We start from the raw sequence: 17,868 nt of genomic DNA on the forward strand, positions 1-17,868 counted from the left end.
CCTCACATCTTTATCTTGCGAGGCTTTTCTCAGAGCTGTATAAACATTTGTTATCGTTAATAAGGCGGGATGGAAAACTAATCGCAAAATACCACTGGGGAGTAAGTGTCTGAAAATTTAACGTTTTGGTATTTATACATGTGTCCCAGGGCGTGCTGAGCCTTGCTCCAGCCTCCTGTGGGGACAATGTCCACGCACCAGCATATTCCCATTAGTAGTAGTCAAGGAAAAGCAGCAGGGGCAGCAGACGTCAGTGCACAGTAGACGCACGCAGCGATGTCTGCAGAGCCCAGGTACAACAGCAAGGTGGAAAGGGGGCGCAGAGGGGAATGACCTTTTCTTCAGGGGCTGAAGGGAAGTTATTACCTAGAGGATTCTATGATTCTGTTGCGAGCCGGGCGGCAAGTAGAGGAAAAGATGATCAGAGGCTGTAGCCCAGCTGGCCCGCCGGCCACGTGGGCATGGCTGGGAGGTCATGCTGGGGCGAGAAGGGGGAGGACCTGCCCAGCCATTTCTGCAAACCCCTGGCTGAAGAAAGTCAGGGGCAAGCAGGAAAAGGAAAGAAGGCGGAGGAGGTCGGGTGAGCGAGGGGATGGCTTTGGCTTTGCCCTCGCCGCACCAGGGATTTGTCCAAGGGAAGGATCACCCCGGGCTGCCCCATCCGTTCGGTAGAGCCAGCTCTCAAGGGTCTGGCAGTGCCCCAGGTCTCCGGATGCCTCCTAACCATGAGGAGGTCTCCATACTTGTGGTTTCCTGGTGAGTGGCTGTGCTGGCTGGTACCCGGTGTGTACAGAGAGCCGCTAACCCCACATGGTAGAAAGGGACCTCCCGTTCGCTCCTCTGCCCCCGCTGCCCCGCGTCACCTGTGCCACCTCCACCCAAAGAGCTCCTCTGCGTCAGTCCCCCCCCGAGGATGCCCAGCTGGGGGACTTCAGTGCGAGGGAGAGACTTGGTGGGAGATCCCTCCTGGCTGCGTTGCACGGAGCGGGGAGCAGAGGCGTCACGTTATCCATTTTCCGTAGCACGTGTGGGGAAACAGGTCCTTACAGAGAGCCAGAGGCAGCAGCTGCACGAAAGGGACAGTGACAGAGCAATGAGGGGTTTGTCCCAGGGACAAGCAAGCCTTGGGCACACTTTGAACAGAAAACACCTCTGAGTGTTTCCACACAGATCCTCATTTCTCCAGGTCCTGGTGCAGCCCACGGCGTTACTAGCGCTGCTCCTCCTGCGAGAACAACGGGAGGGGATTAATTATTGGATGTGTCCTTGTGTTGCATGAAACAGGGGCGGGGAGGCAATGCACGAATGCTGCAGTGGTCTTCGGACAGGGAGCACAAGTCTGTGTTTGTGGTGCGTGGGGGGATGCTGTGGGTGGGTGTGAGCAGAGCAGGTCTGCAGCTCTTTCCAGCCCCAAAACCTCCTCCTCCCAAGGGAAACTCCTTCATCCTCCTCCTTTCCTTTTCCACGTCTTGATCTAAATCCTCTCACATCCTTTCCTTTTACACCTCCGTAGCCCGATAATGGCGCATTCTGGTATTTCTTTCCCCCCCTTCTCAGATGTCCTGTGAAGGATTGAGCAGCAAGCAGAGGGAACCAGCCCTACTAGTTGTGTCTCTACACCCTTCACCAAACCACGCTGTATGTCGCAGGCTCTAAAGCTGCTACCACGGCTGGTTAGGCAGGAACCGCCAACAAAGTGAGCCTTGGCAAATTGCAAACCACTTCTGCGAGCCAAGCAGTCACCCGGCCAGCCCATCGTCCTCCAGAAAACCCACGTCCTCCTCCCCCAGAGAGCGACTCAGAACAGGGGCTTGTTGCAGCGTGCCTAGAAAGCCACTGTCTGAGCTATTTCAGAGCGAAACATCTGGAGGGACTTAACATTGTGGCCCGCCTCCAAGTGTAACCATTGAGACCAAACCGCTTATTTATATCTGAAAGTCACTTAAAAAAAAAAAAAAAAAAAGACAACGTCATGGACTCCACAGGTAGCTGCTCAGCTCTTCCGAAGAGTGCCTCATTTCTTAGGGCCTCCTTCATGTCAGTAGTTTATGCAAATGCTTGACATTAGAAGAGAGTGTTCCTCCCGCCGAACTCCGATTTGGCACGTGTCTCTTTCCGAACCAAAAAATCTAACTTTTAGCACAACCAAATAATTGAATGAATTAATTGTCCCCCAAGGTTCACTTGAAAGTTTTTACCCTTTCCACATTTCATGAGAGTTTGAGTTGCTGAATCAGTTCAGAGCTGTTAGGAGGCAATTTATCCTTCGTTCTTCATTTTTGTGAAAATGACATCCTTCAGAACAAGTGGAGAGAAGGAAAACATGGGTTTTGTAGCGTAGCAAAGGAGTCAAGAGGCCATTGGTGCTTGCAAAACGTGTATGTCTGCCCAGGAATACCCAGTGTTTAAGAGCAGACCCTGGGATTTACGTTCATTAATATTCACAAAACTATTTCTTTGAGTGGTTGCTCCTTCACTCCTCCTCACTTCCCATATCAATAGTAGTGCCGCATGCTTTCCTTTCTTTCCAAAAGGCTTTTTGGAATGGCTGAGAACAGAATACATCACTGTCTCCTTTTCCAGCTCCTTTAGGTCATAAAATGTTCCAAAAATACCAAAATAACAAGAACATTGCTGTCTTATTTTCATCTTTGTTTCCTAACAAAAACCTCCAGAGAGCAAACTCCAGCTCATGGTACCCAGGAGTGCAGAGGAATGGAAATGTGGGGGCTGCCTGCAAATAGACGAGTTAATGGTAGAAATATGAAGGGTTTGAAAATAGACTATTTAGTCATTAGGGTTTCAAGAAAGGGATGGAGCTGGAAAATTCCGTCTGGAAGGGAGACTGTGTATGCGTGCGTCGTGCCTGCCTGTTTGTCTGTAACAGTGGATAAGAAATGTCCTGGAATGGCTCAAAAATACCTTGTGGGTTTCGTCTGAATGTTTGTTCGTTTGTGTTAGGCTATTCATTCCTCTCCATCTCCAGCAGCCTGGAGAAGAGGGGGCAGGAACCATCACCACCACCTGCAGCGCTTTGAGGCACCTAAACATGTTTTTGCCAGAAATCCTCGTAGCCTAAATAGGTTGTGTGTGTTTTTTCTGGATAGGACTCTGGAAAGTAGGCACCTAAAGTTCTGCTTTGAATTGAGCCTTTGTCTGGAGCCACGAGCGGGGAGGCACTATGGAAACACCTGAGCCTGTCACCAGTTTCTCCCTCCTTGGAGCAGGGGCACGGTTCTGAAGGCTGGCCGAGTGCCCGAGCCAAAGCAGTGCTGGTCTAGACGCCAACGACGGTGAGGTTGTGGGGGTGACCGCCGACACTCTTGTTTTGTCTGGAAGGGCCATGGCGAGCACGGCGGGGTTCGCGGCCGTCTTTTACAGCGAGCCGGCGGTGCTGGGGCTCCTCGCGAATGTGGTCAGCGCCTTCCTCCTCTGCCTGCAGAACTTCGCCGTGGCGCACACCGGCCTCAGGCCACAGGAAGCAGAGGACATCCTTGCAGGTGGGTGATGCTGCTCATGGGGGACACCGGGCATGCTGGTCGGTGGCCCTGGACTCTTCAAGAGTCATCCCCATGGGCCAATGGACAGCATTGGTGGGACAGGTGGGGAGACGTGGGCTTTCTCCAGTGTACAGAAGGTCTGTGTGCTCCCTAGGATGCGTGCTGCTCCTTCCCCAGCAACGCTGCTGGGAATCTGGTTGGTCCAAACCATTCATGTGACAGTCCCCTGCTTTCGTAGAACCAAACCCTCATGGACCCGTTCACCATACTGAGCATACCAAGGGGCTCAGTGGCCACGCACCGAGGCTCAGAACAGAAATTTGTCATAAAGGTGGGAAGAGAGGGGAAGACAGAGGCCATAGGGCTGGTCACAAGAAGGCTGTAGGACCTGCGGTGGGGTGTCCCCCAGAGCTTGGTGATGTAGCACTTCTTCATGCAACTCAAGCCTCTTTGTGGCTTGCTTCCTACCTGACCTCTTCATGTGTCTCTCAGGTGTCCACCTCATCCTGATTGGAGGCTTTGTCCAGCTCCTGGCAGGATTCCTTGCCTTCCGGAAGTATGACCACCTCGGAGGTGCAGCCTTTCTCACCTTCTCTGCTCTGTGGAGTAGCTACGGGGCTACACGCATCATTGCAGCCGCTTACCCCTCCTTGCAGAACACAACGCTGCTCCCAGGGAATGCCAGCCACCTCCTGCCCACTGGCATGGCCCACCTCTCTGCCAGCCAAAGTGCGGTGGCTGGGCTGGTGGCCTACATTTCCATTTCCTTTATCCTCTCCTTCTGCTCAGCCACAGTGAACTACATCATGCCATTCATATTTGGGGCCATCGCGCTTGCCCTGGTGTTTGAAGCAGTTGCATTGTTTGGCCAGTGGGCCCTGATAGTGTCAGGTGTCATTGAGCTTGTCATTGTCATCTGCGGGTTGTATGGAGCGGTGGCTCTCTTATTCAAGGGCATCACACAACGGTACGTCCTTCCAGGCTTTGGGCATCCTCTCTTCAATGTCTTGCTACTGGGGTCAGCACAGAAGAGGTCTTCCAAGGCCATTGGGGAAGAAAAGAAAAAGAATACAAAGTATGCTGAGCCAATGGCCCTAGGCAACATCTGCGATACTGTCTCTCCCTTTTTATTTGCCTTTTACTTCTTTGGCTACATGAAGAACTTCTGTGTTGGAGCAGCGTGGATATCCATCATCTCCAGCTGCCAGCTGCTGTCCAGCTTCTACAGTTATCTGAGAGGTGATGTCTACTACACTACCAAGTTTGGTGTCCACAGCCTCTACTGGCTGGTGATGTCTTGGGAAGAGTTTACACTCACCACCTTCCTTGGGCTGGCCAATGCTCAGGAAAGCAGGCTGGGAATGTTTGGAGGCTGGTTCTTCCTGGCCACTGCCTGCATGCTCTTTCTGATGTCAACCCACAAAGATATCCTGGAGATGCTGCAAAATGCCTCGTTCATCATTCTCACAACCGCCTTCATCCATCAGATCCCAACGCCAGGTGCTTACCTGTTCCTCGGGGCTGCCTGCAGCCTTTGCACTGCTCTCTCGATGTACGCCACTTTTGCCAGCCTTATCAACTCCATTGGGGAGAAGGTTTTGATTCCAGTTGGTGTCCAGGCTATGTCCAGCTCAGCTCTTCAAACCACACTGATGGCTGCCAAAGTCTTCTTCACAAGATCCAAGAATTTCCCCAGCGGCACCCGTGCTGAAGTGCCAGATGCCTTGTTCTACATCTGCAATGGCCTGGCTGCAGTCTCCGCCATCCAGGGTGGTCTCAGTGACCCCAGCAGGCAGCAGCTCTCCATACCCTCTGTGCTCATCCCAGGAGCCATAGTGCAGCTGTACGTCTGCAGGATCCAGGTTCAAGGAGGGAGAAGGTTTGGTTCCGTTCTTCCATTCTGCTATGCCGCCTTCTGGGGAGCATGGACCTGGCTTCGGTTTGCAGGTAATGCAACGTCAGAATTACTATTTTGCTTATTCGAAAAATAAAAAAAAAAAAAAGGATTTTTTTAGGAAACCTCAAGTTGCGTTCTCTAACCTAATTCCTACTGCCAGGAGATTCAGTGACACCAGGTTTACCAATATTCCTCCTTGCAAAAAGATAATGGCCAAAAATCCCAGCTTGTACTCACATAATTGATTGCCATTGCTGCAGTTACTCGGTACTCTCACAGCTACAGGAGTCCAAGTTGTGTCTTCGACTCCAACAGAGGTCAAGGTTTCCCTGCTAAACTATTGTGAGATGGCACTCAGACTGTCTCTGGGCTGTTATCTCAGAACAACAGTCCAGGAGATGCTTTTTGGCTGTGGAAGACTCCAGGTTCTGACTTTATCCTTCAGAAGCCTGGAGAAATTCATCTTAGTTTGTCGTAGCCATGAAAGAAGATCTCAGAACGATGAGCCTGGGCTTTAAAAAGCCTTAGGTAGCTCCAGGTGGGCAGCACGCTCATACAGCTTTCATGCCAGGTCCTATTAAAATGCGCACTTGTGGGGAAAGAGCTATTGCTTAAGAGGAACGGCAAGAAGCTATTAATGTTTTCAGCCAGACCCTGTTTATTACAAGCTGGAGGTAAAATCATCACCTTTTTTGGATAACCCTCACCAGCTCTTCAGTTAATACCTCAAATGCTTTGCATTGCAGAAGCAACGGGTTTCAGTGTGGTAGATTTGCTTTATAGTAGCCACCATCAACTAGTTTGGATGGCAGTGATTCCAGCTGCAGGTATGCATTCTTCTGTTACACCACACTTACTGGTTTGCTCACAACTGAATCTGCTGGTCCTATTTCAGGCCACTTGGTGGACATCGGTGCGGGGAACAGCGAAGGATTCACCGCTGGTTCTATTGCCTTTTTGGTGCTCAATGCTTTTTTAATTATTTTAGGTAAGTCTCAGTACCATACGTGATTGTTTGCTGACGGGTATTTGGGGTCAGATCATTAATCGCATTTGTGGTCACTCTGTGGTGGAGGCGCAGGAGTGAGGGAGTATCAGCTCGCTCTGCCACTCCGATTAAGCAAGAACTGAAATGTTTTGCCCACAGCCAGTAACAGAAGCTGAGTTGGGCTTAGAAGAAACAGTCATAAGGGAACGGAAGAACATTTCAAAGAAAATAAAAGGTTCAAATAAGGTGAAAGTGTTAGACGGACTGGGCCACTGGCATATCTCCACGGTCACCCTCCAGCCCAGCTGCTGTAAATCAGAATCTTCTTGGCTGCCCGAGAAGTGTTTTCCATGTGAGCACAGTGTTCTGGCAGGTTAAGGTTTTGGCAGCTTGTGTCTTGAAAGCTGAGGGCTGAACAAACCATAGCTGTACCTCTCTGTTCCTCCATGAACAGGGAAGTCAGATCAAGGAGTGCTCAGTTTAATCAAATAAGATCAAGCTGATTCAGGAACTCTTCTGCTGTTTCATATAGACTTTTTTGGCCGTTCTCTGATGTGAATCCCTCTTGTTTCTATTTCTTTTCACAGCTTCCTCTTTTAACGTGGTGCTTCTCTGCATGACCCTTGCAATGGAGCTCTTGACCATCTGTTTTCTGCTCTTTACGTTGGAGAACCTCCCTTTGCCATTTGAAAGTGAGTTGTAGGTGAACTTGGTCCTCAAACCTCCACCCACAGGGTGCAGTGAGTGGGTGCCTGGTTGGGGAGCAAAGTTCTGCACAAGCTCAATATGTAAACGGCAAGCAGAAGAGTGTGTCATCTTTCTCTAGAAGACGTGTGTGTGTGCGAACTACAGACGCTGAGCCTTTCAGCTCCTCGACTGGAAGAAGAAACCTTTCCTCATACCATCACGAGGTCCTTGAGCTTTCTAATATACATTTACGTGTGGCTGATACAGCTGAATCAAAGCAACCTTCTGAGGTTCTGCACACTCCTACTTTCTAGTAGTTGGTCAGTCTTTCGTTGATGAACTTTCTCAGTTCATCCAAGACTCAGGATGAACTAAAGGTGGCACTGGTGTGAATGGCTGTAGTTCTGTCTAAGCTTTGGCTTTGCAGTAAGTGAGAATTTTATTTGTAACTACATAGAGTGTCTTAGCGAGATGTTTGTAGAAGCTTTTCCACCAGGAAAAAAGAAAAAGCGCATATGGCAAAAGATGCACAGGTAGGAAAGCCTGGAAATGCCCTGAATTTTTAGACCCACAAATATGCTGGACTGCAAATGCTGCATGACAGGAAAGGCAGAAGTAAGTTTGCAATGCTGGGAAGTCATGAGACATAGAAGAAAATAAAACTTTGTCATCGCCCTTCCTGCCTTTGACTCTCTCTGGTGTTTTTTTTTCCAGTTGTGGTGCTAATCATCTTCAGCATCATCTGCTTCTATGGAGCAACAGCATCACTTGCAAACTGCATGTTTGGGAAGGATCTCATGATGATGGGACCCCCTCTGTTCACAGTAAGAGATTGTTTGTGTGACGGTGTAGCTTCCCTGGTCAGGAGGGATATTCTGGGGTCTTTGGGCTTACCTACGGGAGTTCAAATTTTCATTGAATCTCCTTCCTTTGAGTCCCTTAGTGCCATTTGAAACCCCAGTCCCACGGTCCTGTGGAATTAGCCATCTCCAATCCAAGAACTGTTGACAGGCTGAAGTTTTAAAGGCCATCACACTGGGGGCAGGGAAATACGGAGTTAAAAGTTTCCTAAAGTGGACAGAAACAGAAAGAGCTCCCTTCTCTATCTGTTAACTTTAAACTTTTTCTACCATCTTGTATGTCTGACCAAGGTGGTTCCACCTGGTTAGTCTGACAGCTCTAATACCTGCTGCAGAGAAATATTTTCATTAAATCAGCATTTCTAACCATGGAGACTCATGACAATGTACTTGAAACTTGATCTCACTCAAGTTCCTCTGGCTTTAAGATTCCCTTGTAGTTTCCTTGGGTCATTTTGGAGAGCGGTTATTTCTTCAGGAAGCAATCCCTGTGCTGGGTGGGATTCATCTCCTGTAATTTTAGGCATCACCAGTTCAGACGTCTGCACCTGAGCTAGTCTCTTTGGCTTTCTTTATTACTGGGACAAAACCATCTCGCCCGCTTTAGGTGAAGCATCCCTAGAAGTGCTGCCTCTGCCCTTTGACTACAAGGGAGCAGGGCACAGTGAGATGCCTGCATTTGGGCGGACTGAATCCTACCCTGTGTTCCATTTGTTTGCTTGTTCCCAACATCATAGATTTGTTGCCTCCTGTTTATTGCCAGGTTGAGAGTTCTAAGAAGGACACCGAAGACCCTCCACCCTGCGTCTGCCCCAAGTCCCACTGTACGAGTGGCTTGAGGACCATTGCTGACCTGCTGAACACAGGGGCGGTATGCGGGGTCCCGACAGACACTGTGTATGCTTTGGCAGCCTCCTGCAAACACCCTGAAGCCATTGAGAAGGTCTACAGAATCAAGGTGTGAATACAAGGCTGTCGTCTTGTTACTTGGATCCTGCTTGAGTCCTAGAGAAGCAGAAATGGGAGCCCCTTGTTTCAACTTGTCCTAAAGCAACTTGGGTAGAGTTTATGAGCAGCCACACCAAAACGCCATGGACCATTTTCTGAGCTGAGCAACCTGGGGTAAAGCACCCCCTGCGCCGGGTGTTGGGTACTGGGAATTAGACCAGCTCTGTCTTGCTTCACTGGAGGGGCCAAGCACGAACCCAACCTGGAACAGCCCCGACGCTGGTCACAAGCGGGTCCAAACCTGTATTTGCCCTCTCTGTCTTGCGAAGTGCTGAATCAGAATCCCAGCTCTAAATTTCCCCAGACTTTTGGAGACATTCAGTGCTGGAATCAGACCCAAAGTTTGCACCTTCAATACAACTTTTGCAGCCTGGCCCCGTCTCTTCTCCATGAGGCAATTTCCTGGCTAGCCTGGAGAAATAAGCATAACAGACTATCTCAGCTGGCACTTAGTGTGAACATCAGCAACAAAGGCAGTCTTTTCTGTCCTGCTTTGGTGCCAACGCTAACCTTCCCTGTCGATGAGATCACATAAACAGAATGTAAATACATGCCCAGTTCCTTAGTCATTTGGCCCCGCTGAAACTGATGTCAGTTGAGGACTGAAATGACACCGCTTTGTGAGCTCTTTTTATTTTCCCTCCCTGTCACTGTTCGTTTTACAGCAAGCTTATTGCAAGGCACCGAAGAACTGAAGAAGTGGTCGTGTAGGTGTTGGTTTCCAGGGGGTTGGGGTCTCCTTCCACTATCTTGCTGTGAATTGGTGGGTTTGACCTTGATTTATACCAGAATAAGCTAGAAGAAAATCAGGCCCCTGAGGTGTAAGATGTTAAAAGCAGCGATAACGAGCAGAGCATCGCCGTTCCTCCGTTGGGTGTGTGTAAAGCAGGGAATTTGGATGTATCCCACCAGGATCCCAAGGGCAGACCACTGTTCTCTCTCTCCTTCACGTTGCACATGCAGATCTGAGCTGCGGCATCAGTCACAGCGTGCAGCCCCCTGCTGCGCTCAGCATTTTGTGCAGAGATGGCTTTTTGCCTGCTTGGAGCTTCTGGTCGCTTCTGGAAGCACACAAACTAGGATTCCAGTGGGCTTCGATCTTCTCAGCACAAACTTTCTCCCTTCATCTATTTTTTCACCTCCCTCTCTTCCTGGTTTTTGCAGGACAGGCCTCAGGAGAAGCCCATCTGCATCTTTATTTCAAACCTGGACCAGTTGCGAGCAGCTTCTCCGCCCATCAGCCCACTGCTTTGGGAATTCATGGAAAATGTTTACCCTGGTGGCATCGGCTGCATTATCCAGAAAGGAGAGTGGCTGAAGAAGTTAGGTGAGATGAACAGGACAGCCCTTCTCTCCCTCTTTTATGTTTTCAACACAGCAGGTCTGCAATCCACACGCCCTTTTGGATGTCAATGGGGAGAGATTCTGTTCATTCTAGCCTGAGAAATCATCTCTAGAACTCTTACATGCCTTGTTAAATGTTTAGCAGAGGGTGTTAATGAGCTGGAATGACTCATTAGCTGTGTGAGCCAGCACCATGACTTCTTTAACTCAGACTCGAAGGAAGGGAGGTTCATCAGCCTGGGAGAGTCACCTCTTTCAAGCCCGTAGCTGTTAGTTAGGAATGAGCAACCCCTGGGTGGAGCATCAAAGACAGATGAGAGGTCCCCAGGGGGGACAGGGTTCCTATGGGCATCCCTTCTCCTTGCCTCTTCCTTCCTACCATATGGACACAGTGAAAACGCTGTGAGCAGCAGTATGACTCACGCTCAAACCTGGCTCCTGGGAATCAATGAAAACATTAAAGACTGAAGAAACCGTAGGAGTTACGGATGCTTGACAGGCAGAGGTATGTGACAGAGGGTGGGAGGGCAGGCAATGATCACAGTTAGACTCTGTGATATCAGTAGATCCTATGTCCGTGAAGGCAGCTATGCTGATGTTCAGCCATTAATCTTTTCCTTTTGCAGTTAGTCCCAAAATCTTACAGCTGCTCTTGTGGATTTTTGATCAAGAAACTTCTCTGAAACTATACAAAGAGACTTGCAATTTTGTTTGGGGCGTGGAGCAGAGTCACTTGCAAAGAAAGCAGGAGATCTCCCTCTGATGCCATGCCAGCTATTGTGCCAGTCTTGCCTATGCCAACGTCCTCTGTCTGTCTTCCAAGGGGTTGGAGCAGGCTACAGCAGAGTGGGAACTCAAGACAGTATCATGATCCGAGTGCCTGACCTGACTGTCCTGGTGCACCTCATCGACATGACGGGGCCCTTGGCAATCACCTCTGCGAATCCCAGCGGAGAGGTTGACAGCACACACCACGACATGGTCATCTCGTGAGTAACCCCTTCACTGGCATTTCTATCGCGGTGCAAAACACCCGTCAGGCAGGTGGCCAGCGCGTTTGAGTGGTGTGTAGATCACGACTCGATGCCCTGCGTTGAGGGGAACTTCGGCACAATGTAATATGAAGTACTGTGTGGTTTTGTTGTGGTTTTTTTCCCCTACAGACGTCTTGGCCATAAGCTGGAGGGTGTTCTCTGTGATGGAGAATCTGATGAGGTGGTGGCATCAACTGTGGTCAACTGCACGAAGATTGATGAAAGTGAGTGTAAGAACCACCCTTTCTATGTCAGCAATTGCATTTTCCTGGGATATTTCCATTCCTTTCAATAGTATCAATCTGGCAGCACAGTGTGCTCCAAGAGTAACTGTTCTTGAGTGCCTGGACATTTGCAAACATGTTGATGAAGAGAAACAAACAAAAGATGTCCTTGGAGGACCTCTGTGTTGACAGAGAACAAGGCAGTGAGGAGAAACACGGTTGTGCAAGCAAGATCTGCCTTATAAGAGCAAAAATGCTTCAAGTGGGAGGGTGGATGCTTCTGAAAGGAAGGGTGTATTCTCCTTGTAGACCACCAGAATGAAGGTGTTACAGGAGCTCATCCACAATGACGTAACAGCACAAGCTGAGGCTGGATCTGGGTTGTCATTTGAGTAGGATTCTCTAGTGGAAAACTAAACTCTTGAACAAAGAGTGGGGTCAGTGTTGGTGGGTGTTTTTGCTTTATGACAAAGTTTCTGGTCCTCTTGCTACACAGCATTTGAATGGCTTTACTGATCCAGGACGTTCTTTTATATCCCCGTCCCTTTCTTTCACCCTTTGGGGACTACCCTAACTTTCTCATTCTTCCTTTGGGAAGGTGGCATCACCATCGTGAGAGAAGGCTGCATACCAGCCGTCAAGGTGATGCAGATATTTGAAAGCGTGAAGAACAGAGCTGTCTGAAACCGAAGGAAACTTTCCCTGACAAAAAGCCAGTGTCTGGTCTCACTAAAGGACATGAGGCGTCCCATGCCTCACTGGAGCAGATGGCCTGGTGAAAGCCATATCTTCTCTAATCAAGCACTTACCTCCTTGGGAAACAGCAGCACTTCCCCACCCAGCGTCTCTCCTGGGAGCTTTCTGCGGCTATTTATTGTTTATCTCCAGTAAGTGCCTGAAACCACTGGGAGACCTGCCCACGGAGTGCCAGCAGGATCAGGAGCTGATGCTTTATTGCAGGAATTCCCAGAGCGCCCGTGTTTCCTAAATGCCTTGAACTGTGAACGTCGTGCCCGCTTGTATATCCCCTTCCACAACACTCAGATCTGTGTACTTTAAACTGCTAAAATCCACTAAATAAATCCTCGTTTTGGAACGTAAGGAAAAGGCTTTGAGTTTCATTTTGTTTCCACCGAGCTATTCATCCTCCAAAAATTGCAAGGCTCCATGGCTAAACACTAGAGGAAGGAATAAATATTGGAAGGCGCAATCCTGACAGAGGGCTTACAGCAAGTAACTCATCCCCTGTCCTTCTCTGGCATCTTCACAGCCATTCCCTGTGTGACGTGGGTCCGTGGCCAAGCCGGGAGCTGGGAGGGTCGGGTGGCCCCTGGCCGCTCCGCCTCAGGAGCCGTCCCTGCGCTGGTCCCCGAGCACATGGACCTGAGTTACGCGGCGTGGAGGGGAGGGAGTTTTCTGCCAAGAGCAGAGAACAGAACTTTCCTCTCCCACAAAGCAAATAAGAGCCGGGGGGAGTCGGGGACGAGGGAAATTCACGCTTAATAAAGACAAAGCTCAACCAAGGAAACAATGAGTTAGGGCCCAAAGACAAGAGTCTGGCTTCAAAACACTGAGATGTGCATTGCAGATTTGGAGGGTTTCTGTAATGTTTTTTCCTGTACTGGAGGCAGTGTCCAAGTGGCAGGTCTCTGCCAGTTCCCTACAGTTGTTCCTTCTCCTCCCTCCTGCTCTGGGCAGGCAGACTGCTCCCTCGGCACGGCCAGAGCACCACCTCCCACCACCCCCCTTCCCTTCTCTTCTTCCTCCTCGTTGTTTTGGAGCACCTTTCTGTCTTCCTCATGGACGTCTCCCTCAAGCCACATCCCCCCTCTGCACCTCCGGGCAGGAGCTCCCTCCCTCCCCGCTCGTCCGACGCTGCTCTGGGACCTGAGCAGCCAAACTGGGGAGATTTTGGGACTGGATTCCTCCCACGCTTCATTACTAACATGTAAACAGTAACTCCAGTTTTAACCGTGCCCAGCTTGCTTTGGCGCTGGGCTTGTTGTCCATCTGCTCCTCCGCGAGGTGCAGCCTGCTATTTAGCTTGCACTCAGAAGTCGCCATAAATAGCAGCATTTACTCTGGCTCCGGGTGGCGGATGTTGTTTCATGCAAGCAGGTCACCGAACTCCCCATTAAAAGCCCCTTGGCAGCCGCTCCTCGGGTCCCGACACAGGCTCCCCTTCACCCCGCAGCCCTCTGACCCGGCAAACCCACCCGCACCCTCCTCTCCCGGGCTGTCACCTCGCGCTCCGCTGGGGCACAGCCGGGTATTCCCAGCCTCCTGTGGTTTCCCAGCCTGTGCCAGCATCTGTAAGTGGCGTTAAGTCATGCTCTCCTCCCTGCACATACCCTACGGCAGCTAAACAAGCCTCCGCACACACTGGGCCCTTCTCTCGCACACAAGCGCGTATTCTGCCTGCCCGAGGCACCGGCCAGGGCGGCACCTGTATGGCCAGTCCGTGTGCGGGGAGCCCCCATTCCTCCCTGGAGGTTAAGCTCGGCTCCCTGCTCCCGCCGTCAGTGCGCAGCACGTCCCCGTAACCTCGGCAAAGTGCCGTCCCTCCTCCCTCGCGCCGGCCGGGCACCGCAGGGGCCAGAGCAGAGCAAACATCTCCTCCTCATCCCCAGCTCCAGAGGTTGCTCGGGGCTTTCTGAGATGAAAAGCGCGCCCGGAGGGCTCTGCCTCGCTGCCCTCAGGCTTGGACTCGGGCAGGGAGCAGGATTTCTGTGCCACCCCTTCACCCCAGGGCAGAGTAAGCCCCGATTTTTGGGCCAGGCATCTCCCTTCTCACCGTGGGCTCAACCACGGCCCCGTGTCCTCTCCAGGATGCAGTGCACCTCCCGGCACGGAGCAGCCTGCTCCGCTCTATCCGGCATAAGGGGAAAGCCAGCAGCATCCCATGGCCAGGGCGAGGTGGACCAGGGGAGGAGGAAACCACAGGAGACAGGGAAAATGGAAGATTACTGTGGGGTTTTCTGGGGGAGTTTTGAAATACCACCGTCCTCTCTGGCCCGGACCCAAAAAGGCACAGAACAGAGTCGTCAATAAGTCAGTGGAATAAATTCCTGCTGCTTCGTTGTGCCCGAGTTACCTGTAGTTCTTGTGCTCCCGGTGTATCTGCATCCCAGCTGCAGGCGCTGACACAGAACACGCAGCTCAAACGCACAGATAAATGAACTAGGGAACTATACGAGGCACACAAGGAGAGCAGGCCACCGCTAACACCGGGTTATTAGTGTCATGCAAAGAGCTGTTAACCTCCTGCAAGCCCCAGTACAATAAAGCACTTATTCAATAAATGCATTTAAGTGCCAGCTGAGGTCCACCACCATCCAGCAGAGGCTCAGCTTTAAGCATGTGGTGAAGTCCCACAACACAGGACTTCTCTCATGTTTTAATACTTGAAAAACTACGAGACCTTTCCAAGCGAATGAGTTTTTTTTTTAATATTGGCCATAAGCTGCTGGAACAACAACAACGAAAAAGCAGGAGGTCTCTTCTTGATTGTCACCTCTGTGATGTGGGTCTGTGTGAGAGCGTCTCCGTGTCGGTGGCCCAGGACATTCCAGCTCCAGGGAAGGATGTGGAGCTCCCCACCTGCCGTGGTCAGAGCACACACCAAACTTCCCAGGCTTTGGTAAATCAAGGCAAGTTTTGGCCCGGCTGGAGAAGTTCCCCGTGGGGGCCGTGGGCTGCTGGGACATTGCACAGTGAGCACGTTGGTAGCACTGCTGCTGCCTGGCAGGTAAATCAGGGTGGGATGTCTCAGCCCTCCAGGAAAGTGCTTAGAGATCATTGTGGTGATTGGAAAGTCGGGGGTTAAAATAGAAACTTTTTAACAAGTTCAGAGCTATGGAAAAAAACCTACAATTTAAGTTATAAATGGAGCAAGACAAGAAAATTACAGGAACCTCTTGGCTTCAGAGGACGGCTTTGTTTCGCGGAGAACCATAAAAGCTATTTCCTTTGACAACGTGCTCGTGCAAAGAATTACCTATGGCAGAGCACAATGAAATCAACACACCGACTGTATTGACGGGCAGGGCGAAAGCCAGGTAAGTAATGATAGGGACTGTTTTGTGTATTAATTGAGTTTTTATGGCTTACTGAATGAGAAAGCAAACAAATGGTATCGCAGAAAAACACTTACCGTAGTCTGGGCTCCTTACCTTGGCACTCGCTTCCTCATAACTGCTCTGCTGTCTCGTAAGAAATTACGGGAGACAAGTGATTGCACTGTACCTGCTCTCCAGCAGCAGGTGGCATGATAAGAAGACAAAGGATGTTTTTGTTTAACACAATAAACTGCACAATCATTTTCATTTCCCCCCAGTTTTTGCTGGGAAAAAAAGATGCACCTCTCTGCTTGAAACCAGGAAATAAACTAGATTCCTTAGGGCTGCTAAGTAGAGTGGAATGTTTCCTTTACAAAACATATTTGGGTAAATCCCCATCAAATTATTACCATGACAAAGCCCTTTTGTTAAAATGCTGTGAATTACAGTATTCTGCAAGAATATTAATTTTTTGCTGGTTTAGCTGAGATTTATCAGGCTTGTCCTCTTGACAAACAAACCTGTCCCATAACCTCCGGTGGTGTGGGTCAGAAATGCCCAATTGCGTGTGCAAGACCGCAGGAATACAGGAACTGTAAAACCAATTGAAGATGTGTCTGGCTTGGGAGCTCATGCCCAGCAGATATCCTTGACAAATGCCGAAGAAAAATCCAGATTTTCCAAGGCGGTCACCCATGTCTGCCTCCAAGAGGGTTTAATTTAATCATCTTCCCAATAGCAAGAGCTCTAAATTCTGAGCACGTGTGATGAGATTCTGCCCAATGCATTAGCACTGACCGTTGGATCTCCAGACACCCTCCGTGATTTTGGTCTGTATGTCAGAACCCTGTGGGGACAGGCTGAGAGGGCTGGGGGGGTTCAGCCTGGAGAAGAGAAGGCTCCAGGGAGACCTTCCAGCCCCTTCCAGTCCCTAAAGGGGCTCCAGGAAAGCTGGGGAGGGACTCTGGAGCAGGGAGGGGAGCCATGGGACGAGGGGGAAGGGTTTTCCACTGAAAGAGGGGAGATTTAGACTAGATATAAGGACAAAAGTTTTTACACTGAGGGTGGTGAGCCCCTGGCCCAGGTTGCCCAGAGAAGCTGTGGCTGCCCCATCCCTGGAGGGGTTCAAGGCCAGGTTGGACAGGGCTTGGAGCAACCTGGGCTGGTGGGAGGTGTCCCTGCCCAGGGCAGGGGTTGGAATGAGATGATCTTTAAGGTCCCTTCCCACCCAAACCATTCTATGATTCTGTGAGTCATGATCAGGTTTCCATTCTGCCACTTTAGCCCAATATAAGACTGAATTCGTCACTCGACTCCGAACAGTTATCGCGACAAGTTAACCTGGAAAATGGCTTAGCCACTAACCCCTACGTGAGTGAGCAGCACCATGTCGAGACTGCACAAACATTACAGGTCTCTGTGTCCCGTAAACTCAGCACAAGAAGGTCGGGAGCTGGAGAAACGTCTGCGTGGTCACATACCCACAATTCTTCCCGGGAACTGAAAGCAAAACTCCCCAGGTTTGGACACTCCCTGCCAGCGTTTCTGCAAGGTTAGAGGGAAACAAACAAACACACCTCCCTTAGATCAACAACGGGAGCTTTCAATTCCTTTATTCAAGCTCTCTCAACACAGGATCCATTCATTAGGATTATTGCTAATATTCAATGCCTCTTGCCGTGTTTTCCATTACAAGATGCTATATATTGCTGAAGGCTCATTTCCAAATGGGAACCAGCAATGGAAGGACCGGGCCTTTGGTTTCTAACAGAGCTAGGGGTAAAGGATGTAAACCACGTCATATTTGTGCCTAAATCTCTTCTGTGGATGGAGTTCTCATTTTGCCCCCTCTTCTCATCCTAGCGTTTGCTCAGGTGTGAGCTGAGCTCTACAGGATGGGGCACCAGGTCTGGCAGAGCCGAGCAGCCCACTTGTGTGTGCAACCAAGTGGGAGAGGGACGGAGGTGTAGAGGCAGGGACGGGGGAAGGAAGTCTTAGGCAAGGGGACAGAAAGCCATTCGTTTATTAAAAGAAACACTGGTGCAAAATGTTGCTGCGAAACTGAATGTCTGCTCGAGGAAGAAAGTTGCACTAAACACCGGTGGTGGCGAAGGGCATCACATCTCTGTTCCAGGAGAGGTGCCGGAGCTTGGTGAAAGGAACACCAGGGCACGACCATCCGGCTCTCCATGGACAGGCACTTTCTGTGATGAAGAGACCAACCCCTGGAGGGTGACAGCACATGTGTGTGCGCCACCAAGGCTCCAA

The sequence above is a fragment of the Rissa tridactyla genome, chromosome 9, assembly GCF_028500815.1.
Source record: "Rissa tridactyla isolate bRisTri1 chromosome 9, bRisTri1.patW.cur.20221130, whole genome shotgun sequence".
Classification (NCBI taxonomy): domain Eukaryota; kingdom Metazoa; phylum Chordata; class Aves; order Charadriiformes; family Laridae; genus Rissa; species Rissa tridactyla.